The sequence below is a fragment of the Canis lupus genome, chromosome 6 (assembly GCF_011100685.1).
Source record: "Canis lupus familiaris isolate Mischka breed German Shepherd chromosome 6, alternate assembly UU_Cfam_GSD_1.0, whole genome shotgun sequence".
In the NCBI taxonomy this organism is placed as follows: Eukaryota; Metazoa; Chordata; class Mammalia; order Carnivora; family Canidae; genus Canis; species Canis lupus.
Window position 1 is genome coordinate 10,919,853 of NC_049227.1, and position 8,634 is coordinate 10,928,486.

General features: G+C 44.1%; 1 long non-coding RNA gene across 6 annotated transcripts in view; it reads left to right on the top strand.

Annotated features, from left to right (window-relative positions):
• Positions 1-8,345, top strand: part of LOC102155347 — a 28,383-nt gene extending 20,038 nt beyond the window's left edge. For 2 of the 6 annotated variants that reach the window (XR_005360593.1, XR_005360588.1), the window contains 3 exons: positions 1,482-1,590; positions 3,261-3,995; positions 7,540-8,345. This is a non-coding gene — a long non-coding RNA (uncharacterized LOC102155347). Of the gene's footprint in view, positions 1-1,481; positions 1,591-3,175; positions 3,996-7,539 lie in introns of all 6 variants that reach the window. The other 4 variants (XR_005360589.1, XR_005360590.1, XR_005360591.1 and 1 more) reach the window with 4 other exon arrangements.
• The last annotated feature ends 289 nt before the right edge of the window (positions 8,346-8,634 follow it).

Genomic DNA, 8,634 nt, shown 5'->3' on the forward strand with positions numbered 1-8,634 from the left:
GATACAAACATCTGCTGTCGAGAGGTAGCAAAAGCAGGGCTCCTGGGTAGTTCAGTGGTTGAGCATCTGCCTTTGGTTCAGGTTGTGATCCCGGGGTCCTGGGATTCCCACATCAGGTTCCCTGCAGGGAACCTGCTTCTCCCTCTGCCTATGTCTCTACCTCTCTGTGTGTGTGTCTCATGAGCAAATAAATAAAATCTTTAAAAAAAAAAGGTAACAAAAACACTCCAAATAAGAGTGAACACATCTGCACATGTGATTTTGTGTTTGCTTGGCATCTGGCACCTTGGTGTAAGAAGAGAAGGATTCCTTGTCAACCAGCACATGGCAGGGCACAGCTGTTGTCCTCGAGTGGGGGTCACTGAGGGCCTGTGAGCCTGGGAATGGCAACAGACAAGAGAGGTGTTATCTCTCCTCTTTTAATGGATTTCTATGCCCTTGATCCACAGAGGGGGCGGAAACGCTGTCTTCCTCCCCCACCCCCCACCCGGGTCTGCGCATGGGCTTGTCCATGTCAGTTTGGCATCTCCACCACCCACTCATCCCCTCAGGAAACACATACTAGACACCACTCAAGTGTTGAGAGATTATGCTTGAAAAACACAGACCTACAACATAATTGCTTACAGGAACATGCCCCCCCCCACACACACACACCTACCCACAAACACACCCACACACATATTCTGATCTTCTAATTTACAGACGGCACTTTAAAACATCTGCAGAAATTTCTTAGGTGCTTTGTCATTTGATACCCATAACAACCCTGCATGGGGCATCACCTCTTTCTTTCTTGTATATAAAGATGCCAGAGCAGTAAATGGCTGGCCAAGACTGCATTCTTACGTATAGTAAATTCTTTAATCCTCGTGACAGTCCAATTCTACAGAGAAGGAAACTGGGGCACAAAACAATAGATGGCTGCCCAGAGAGGTCATGTTACATTCAGAAGGCATTCTGTGCTCTAAAGGATCCTACTTTGAGTTCCTTTTTTTTTTTTTTTTCCTACTAAAGACCAAAGTATTCTGCCAAATTATTTATGTCTTTTTACTAACTGAAGGACTTGTTAGCAAACACCACCTAGATGCCTACTCTGGATGCAGCCCTGACAGTGTGGAGCTATTGTGAGGAGCAGGTCCAGTGAGAAAAGGGTGATCCCTCTATTCTACTCCTCCCACGTGGTCGGAGAGACAAGATAGTGCTGTGACTACCCAGGCTTTCTCAGAGTGATGAGCATCCCCGTTTTTGCCTCTGTCATTTTTGGGAAGTGAAATCTACATATCTGCTTTCTGTAAGGAACTTTCCTTACATCTGTGTATCAGTGTCATGTAGGCTTCCAGAATACCTCTAATTCCAGTGTTTCAGCCTCCGTGCGTTAGTCTGGTTCATATCCTGAATTCTGCTGGAGACTTCAACCTGTGCCCTTTGGCCTAAACCTTCAGGGTCCTAACCTGTCCAATCTCTCTCTCCTTCCTCAGGAATCACTTCAATTCCCTGACTACTTGGTTGGCTTTCTTTGAGATTCCTTCCAGATATCTGGCCTTTTCACCCTGGAGTTCCTGCATCCAGAGTGGCTCTTCTGTAAAGGTCAGTGTTGAATCCCATTTCCGCTGGGTGAGTTCACCTTTGTCACATGCTTGATAGATACCACTGGCCTTTGTGCTCAGAGAGGATCTGCCCTTGAAAACTAGTTCCACTCTCTGTCTAAGCCTGTTTGACCAAAAGTGTAATTACCTTTAGTGGTTTATTTCCATATTTTCTTTCTCTTAAATTGTCGACATGTGCCCCCCACCCCAGTGGCCATATATTTATTCATTTGTTTAGGAGACTATGCACCAGGCACCCCACAAGGATCTAGAAATACAACAGTGAACAAGACAGCCATGGTCATTGTCCTCTCAGGGAGACTGAATAGCAAACAATTAAAACACATTATGAACAGCATGGTGGCAGAAGTACAGTAAGTATGAGAACCATAGAAGAGGAACACCAGCTAACACTGGAGAATCAGGGAAGACTTCTAAGAGAAAGTAAAAAGTAGGAAGTAAAGGATAAAGAAGTGAGCCAGTTGGAGGTGTTTGAGGGAGTGGTCATGGGAAGGGATGAGGTGGGGGCAGAAGGGGTGTCCCAGGCAGACACCCTTCACTTCCTCCCACCCTGGGCACACATGAACGCATACCACATGCACAGGCCTGGTACAGCTATAAAATTAAAGGACTTTCCTAAGGTCAGAAACAAGACATTCAAGAGAAGCGTTGAAAAATGAGGCCACAAAGGTAAGCAGAGGCCAGATCATACAAAATTTTATGAGCCATGTTAAGGCAACTGGACATTATTCTGAGGACATTGGGAGGCCATAAGAAGGTTTTAGGTATGTTGGCCATCATGTGATCAGATTTGCATTTTGGAAACGTCCCTAGCTGCAGTGTGGAGGGGCCCAGGGATAAGGGAGGTAATGAGGCATCATCTGCATTAACCAAAGAAGAGTGTGCCATGCATGTACCTTTCGGGCCAGGACACTTGTTCCTCTACTGCTCAGGGAGGTGACCTTCCTCAGTTTTCAGCTGAGAACCTCTCTGGGAACTGTCCTCAGCTGCCTCAGCAAAAGTCACACTGTTCCCCAGGGCAGCCACATTCAATGACAGGTCAATGGGTCAGTCTCAGGGTTTGGGCCTGGTTGTCTCAAGGCAGGTTGAATGACTATGAAAGGCTATCCAGCGCTAGAGCTGCAATGGAGTAGCCTGAGGCCACGTCACAGCTCAGCGCCTTCAGCCTGCAGTCCCCCACATGTGTGGGGTTCTAGGCTCCCCAGTAAATTTCCTGACCACAAATCTCAGACTCTCAGAACCTGTTCCCTGGGACACTGTGCCTAAGACACTGGGATCAGGTCCAAGGAAGAAGACTCTGAAGTGGGATGTTGGCCCTTAGTCACCCACCAGTGGGATGGCCTAAGGCTGTACCAGTGAAAGATGGAGCTCTGCTGGTTCTGAGGTGCCGAGGGTAAAACTGGGAGACATTCATGAAGGTGAATGGGGCTTGGTTGGGGATATGAGTCCTGGCAGGGGAAATATCTCCAGCTCTTGAGACGTGATGGGCTTAGAATAATATTATAGTGAAATGAATGATCCCAATGAAATGAAATGCTTTTTAATGGGTGTGATTGATGCCTTAGAAAAAGACCATAAAAAGCAGAGTATGAAATTTGGAGGGCCTCTTCAACAGCATATAAAGAGACTCTTATCTGCTGCATCCACAAGGTGGGAAAAGTCAGGCCCAGGACTTTGTCGTGGGAGTGGCCCCAATCCTCCAAAATGGATTGAGTTCTTAACCTCCGCAGATCTGCTGTATCAATTCAGGAGCTGAGGTGGGAAGGAGGCACCCTGAGGACTGAGATGGTGTCATTCTGGTGGATGCACTTGACAACCTTGAAGCCCCAGATCCCTCGAAACCCCATGACCCTGCTCCGGTGAGCCACCCCTCCAGCTAGAGGTTAGCTGGAAGACCATGCAGACAGAAGCAGTTGCCTTTCAAAGCCCTGTATACTCCTCTCAGGATGTACACCTGCCTCTCCTCCCAGCACCAAACCAAAATCAGGGGTCAAGTCTTAACAACACAGCTGGGGAAGTGTAAGACACCTGCCAAAGGATGGAAGTGACTGTCCCCAGGAGAAGAGTTCATAGGGCCTGGATCCTGGAGGTATGGACCACCCAGGGATAGGGGCACAAGATTGCACAAGGGAGAGTTTGTTGATGTGGAAGCACTTCTATATCCATATACCACATGTGACCCCTGGGAGAAAGTGCCAAAGTGCTGCAAAGATAGATCTTGGAAGCTTGGAGACAGCAGTGGTACACATCAGATGAAGCAGAAATTTCCGTGCCACTGTGGCAGATGAGGAAGCAAGAGTCAAAGGCTTGGAGGTGCACATTCCCCAGTACGCTAACTGCGTACAGAAACCCAGCTTCAAAAAACAACTTAAAATGGCCAGGAAGGTATGTTCATTTTAATAGCTCAAGATGAATTTGCCTCCACTTCCAATTCTTTTTTTTGGGGGGGGGGGATTTTCAATTTACAAGAAACTCCATCTTAGTTCACTTGAGGAAAAATGACTTTTGTGGCTCATGATCATTCTGAACATGGAGTATTTACTAAAAGAAATTTTCTTTCTTAAGAGGACTTAGTAAGCAGATTGTTCAATTTTTCTTTTTCAGAAAAAGCTCTCTGCTATATCTTTCTTGAGAACAAATTTGCTTAATTCTTATCTTCCTGGCTGGTGAAAAGGTTTACCCTGGATAGCATTGCTGCTTGGTTTTCATTTTTCTGTTTTCCTAGCTGGGCCACGTAATTCCTCTCCTTGTAATTTTCCTTAGTAGCTGTGTGAATCACACACTAAGCATCTTTTGAGTCATTTCCTATTAGTTAGGCTTCCAGGTAACATTTTAATTTTATCAATGGTATTGTATCTTCTATTTTATTTATTTCTCAGTTTTAATTCCAGTATAGTGAACATACAGTGTTAAATTGGTTTCAGGTATATAATACAGCAATTCAGCAATTCTGTACATTCCTCAGTGCTCATTGATTCCCATCACTTATTTCCCCCATCCTCCCACCTCCTGTCTGGTCACCATCACTGTGTTCTCTATAGGTAAGAGTCTCTTTCTTGGTTTGACTCTCTTTTTTTCCTTTGCTCATTTGTTTTGTTTCTTAAATTCCACATATGAGTGAAATCATATGGTATCTGTCTTTCTCTGACTGATTTCACTTAACATTATACCCTCTAGATCCATCCATGTCATTGCAAAAGGCAAGATTCATTCTTTTTATGGCTGAATAATAATCCATTGTATATAATTACCATATCTTCTTTATTCATTCATCTACCAATGGTGTTTTAGACCATATCAAATAATAACACCAATACAAGAACCCCACAATGTTAACAGACACTTAATGAGCAATCATTGTGTATCAGGCACTGTTTTCAGGACTTTCCATGGTCAGCAGCCTTGAATGTAGAACCCTGATCCTCCAGGCAAGGAAGGAACCTCTCATGACAGAAGGTAGACAGATTGGGAAGCTTCAACTCCAGGTTAAAGATGTAGAAACTGAGCCAGAGGCCATCCAGTCTATCTGGGAACCATGCCCACAATGGGTGGCTCAACCTTTCCCAGGCAGTCCTGGTCAGGTGGGGCTTGGTGTCCACACACCTGAAGGTTTGGGACTTGGAAGTCTAGCAATATCCATTGCCAGCCCCCAATAAATAATGAGGCAGGTTTTGTGAGGTCACCAGCCATATGTGGAAATTTAGGTAGCCCAGATTCTAGCCCTATCCAGGAACAAGTAACTTTACCCCCTGGGACTCAGTCTCCCCGTCCATAAGAAGAGCGCATAGACCAGATCAGGAATTGCATAGTAGTGGGCTATGGGACCCTAGAAGCCCGCAGGTGTGTTTTATTGAGGCTATAAGGCCTTGTTTTGTATTGATCTGGTTTTTCAGGGTGTTGTAATTTTGCATTTGTTTAAGAGAGTCAGCTCAGACACTGGGCCCACACCTCCTTATTGCCATAAGCCTGATTTATCCATGTATGTGCTCCCTGGCACATATCTCAGCAGGCTTTGAATTTGTGGATTTAGCATTAAGCTGTCTCTGAGACCCATGTCACTTGTGTTTACTTCCCCCTGGACTCCCCTGAGGAGATGCAAGACCCTAGGAGGGCAGAGGGGAGGAGGGAACTAGAGCGGTTTGCTGGTTCTGCATGTTCTTAGTGTCCTGGGATCATAGACACTTGGCTGGCCTTGCCCAGGACTGCCCACTGCACAGTGCCAGGGAGAGGGAGGCAGCGATGTGTTCTGATTGGGAAAATGGAGATGGGTGTGAGGTTCTGCTCTCATTATGACTGTGAGCAATGGTCGGCATGCCCACAATGAGAAGGAGACTTTCCCATATTCAGTGGAAATCATCATTGTTCACTTACTCATTTGTTCATTTATTCATCAGCAACCAGCAGAAGCTAGTGCCTATGCTTTTTGGCCGAGTCTACAGTTACAGTTACCACACTGGGCAAGTGGGAGCTACCTGTGGTCTTCAACCCCATTCTCCCGGGAGCAGATCAGCCTTGACTGTGCTGGTGTCAACCTTGACAGATCCAGTTCACAGCTCTTTTTTGCTGTCTGTGGTTGTCATAGTTATGAGGCTTCAGTGCCCCCCGATTCCCCCTGTTTGTGATGAAGGGGCTCAAACTTACTTCTGGGGCCAAGGAACATGTTGCCAATTGCATACATAGAATTCACCCTGGGATTGCAATACCAATGCCAGTTTGGCCCTGAAAGGTCCTGGAGAGTACCAAGGGCCCAAAGTCTTGAACGTGTATGAATGACCTTGACTTTCTTCCTTGTGGTCCCTCTTCACTTACTTATTCCATGCCCAGCTCTATGACTGACATAATCAGGGCTGGTATTATCCCTCAAACAATATGACATTTCAAAACACCCAGGCATCAGGTGGACCGAGATAATGTCAGGGAAGCTCAATAGGGTTCCTCTCAAGCCCTAATGAGAAACACAAAGGAGCAAATTATGGAGACTTTCTATAGAGCCTTCTGGTGAGTGCAGGAAGGGGGTGGGGAAAGAATACTATCAGTAATAAGAGCCTTTTTGAGAGGAACCAGTGTTATCCATCCGCTCTTGAATCCAGATTGAGTTTTGTAGGTGAGAGAACTCTCTTCTCTCTTGGTAGATTTCTCTGTGTGAGCTTAGGGAAAACATTTCAAGACGAAGAGAGAATTAGATCAGCAAATGACAATGTATGTGTACCCCTGGCAGAGAAGCCCATAAATGAATTTCGTGCCTTTGTTTTGGCTCTCAGCTAGAATACCCTGTTTAATGTTTTTAACAGCATTATTTAAGCTGTACCATTTTACAAGCTATTCTTAAGGTCAGAACTTTTTATAATTGTTTGTGTCCACAGAACTCCTCTAAGGTACAGTAGGATTAAAATTGTTTATAGGGGGTGCTGAGTCCTTAAAGATATAATGCACAAGCTGATTTTTTAAAAGACACTATGTATTTTCATATTATTGTGACATAAAATACTAGGAAGCTAAGGCTACTTGAGAAATTATTTTATTCTTTTCTTGCAGACCTTGTAGCATCAAGCATTATGCCTTATACATACATAGTAGGCACTCAGTGGATGTTAAGTTGTATTAAGTTTATCAAATATTTATTAACTCTTCTACATTTAATTATATAGTTTTGCTAGAGTAGGAATAGTACTCTAATAGCTTTATTCCAATTCCAGTTTTGCAAGGTAGACTTAATTTGCTTAATTTACCCCAAATAGCTCGAAAAATTATGAAATATTTTGTCATTAATGTAATCATCGTGAAATAGACCTAGGCTGAATGTTTCTCCTCTGCAGTGCAGCTCATATGTAGTTTAAAGTTAAATTGGCAGACTCCTTAAGCAGATTTTTACAATAACATTCTTTTTTTTTTTTTTTTTTTTTACAATAACATTCTCCTTGGTTATCAGACGGCAGTAGTTCAGATCCTTTGGAGTCCCAGCCATCTTAGAGCTCAAGATAAGTTTGTGAGCATTGCGAAGCAAAAGAAAAAAAAGAAAGAGATTCACCATCTAGCCAGCTGCGTAAAGAAGAAATCCATTCCCACCTGTCTGCATTTGATTGAACCTCCATGAACCGCCAATGCCACGCACCCTGGAGGAACCAGATTAAAGACCTACAGGAGACATCATATAGATCTTCTTAGACAGGTGCTTTTCACACCTCTGCAGTTTATCTAAGGCTCACTTCACAAAGACTTGGAGGGAGCCCTGCCCTTCCTGAAGCACATGAAGTAAAATAAACCCAGAGCTAAAGGTAAGATGCTCAAGACTCAAACTCAGAATTGTGTGAATGACAGACAGAAGGGAGATAGGCAGCCTCCTTTTACTAAAACCCTCTATCTCTGACGTTTCCCATATTCAGTGGAAATCATCATTGTTCACTTATTTGTTCATTTATTCACTCAGCCCATTTGAATGGAGTGCCTACTGTGTGCAGGGTGCCATGCTGGGAGCATACACAATCTCTGGCAGGACTGTGGAAATGACTCTCTACCCTATAAGTTATGTCTGGCCCTATAGGTGTGATAACTGTGTGGATCCATCTCATTGCTTACACCCAATTATTTGGAAGGATAAGAGTCCTTAAATCTAGTCTGCCCAGTCATCTCAAATACTTTAGGTGAGGGTAGATGTGTAATCCAATAGATAAAATCTCACTTAGACCAAATATGTTTGTGATTCAAACTTCTAATAAAAATCTTAAAATTCCAGAAGTGAACTGTTACAGATCAGATTGTGTCCCCCAGAATTCATTTGTTGAAGCTCTAACCCCCAATATGACTATTTGGAGATTAGGCCTTTGGAAAGGCAATTAAAGTTAAATGAGGTTGTAAGGGTAGGACCCTAATCTGATAGAACTAGTGTTTTTATAAGAAGAGGAAGAGACACGGTAGATCTCTCTTTCCACATGTGCACAGGAGAGAGGCCATGTGGGGACACAGCAGGATAGTGACTGTCTACAAGCCAGGAGGGAAAGGTCTCAACAGAAACCAACCCTAATGG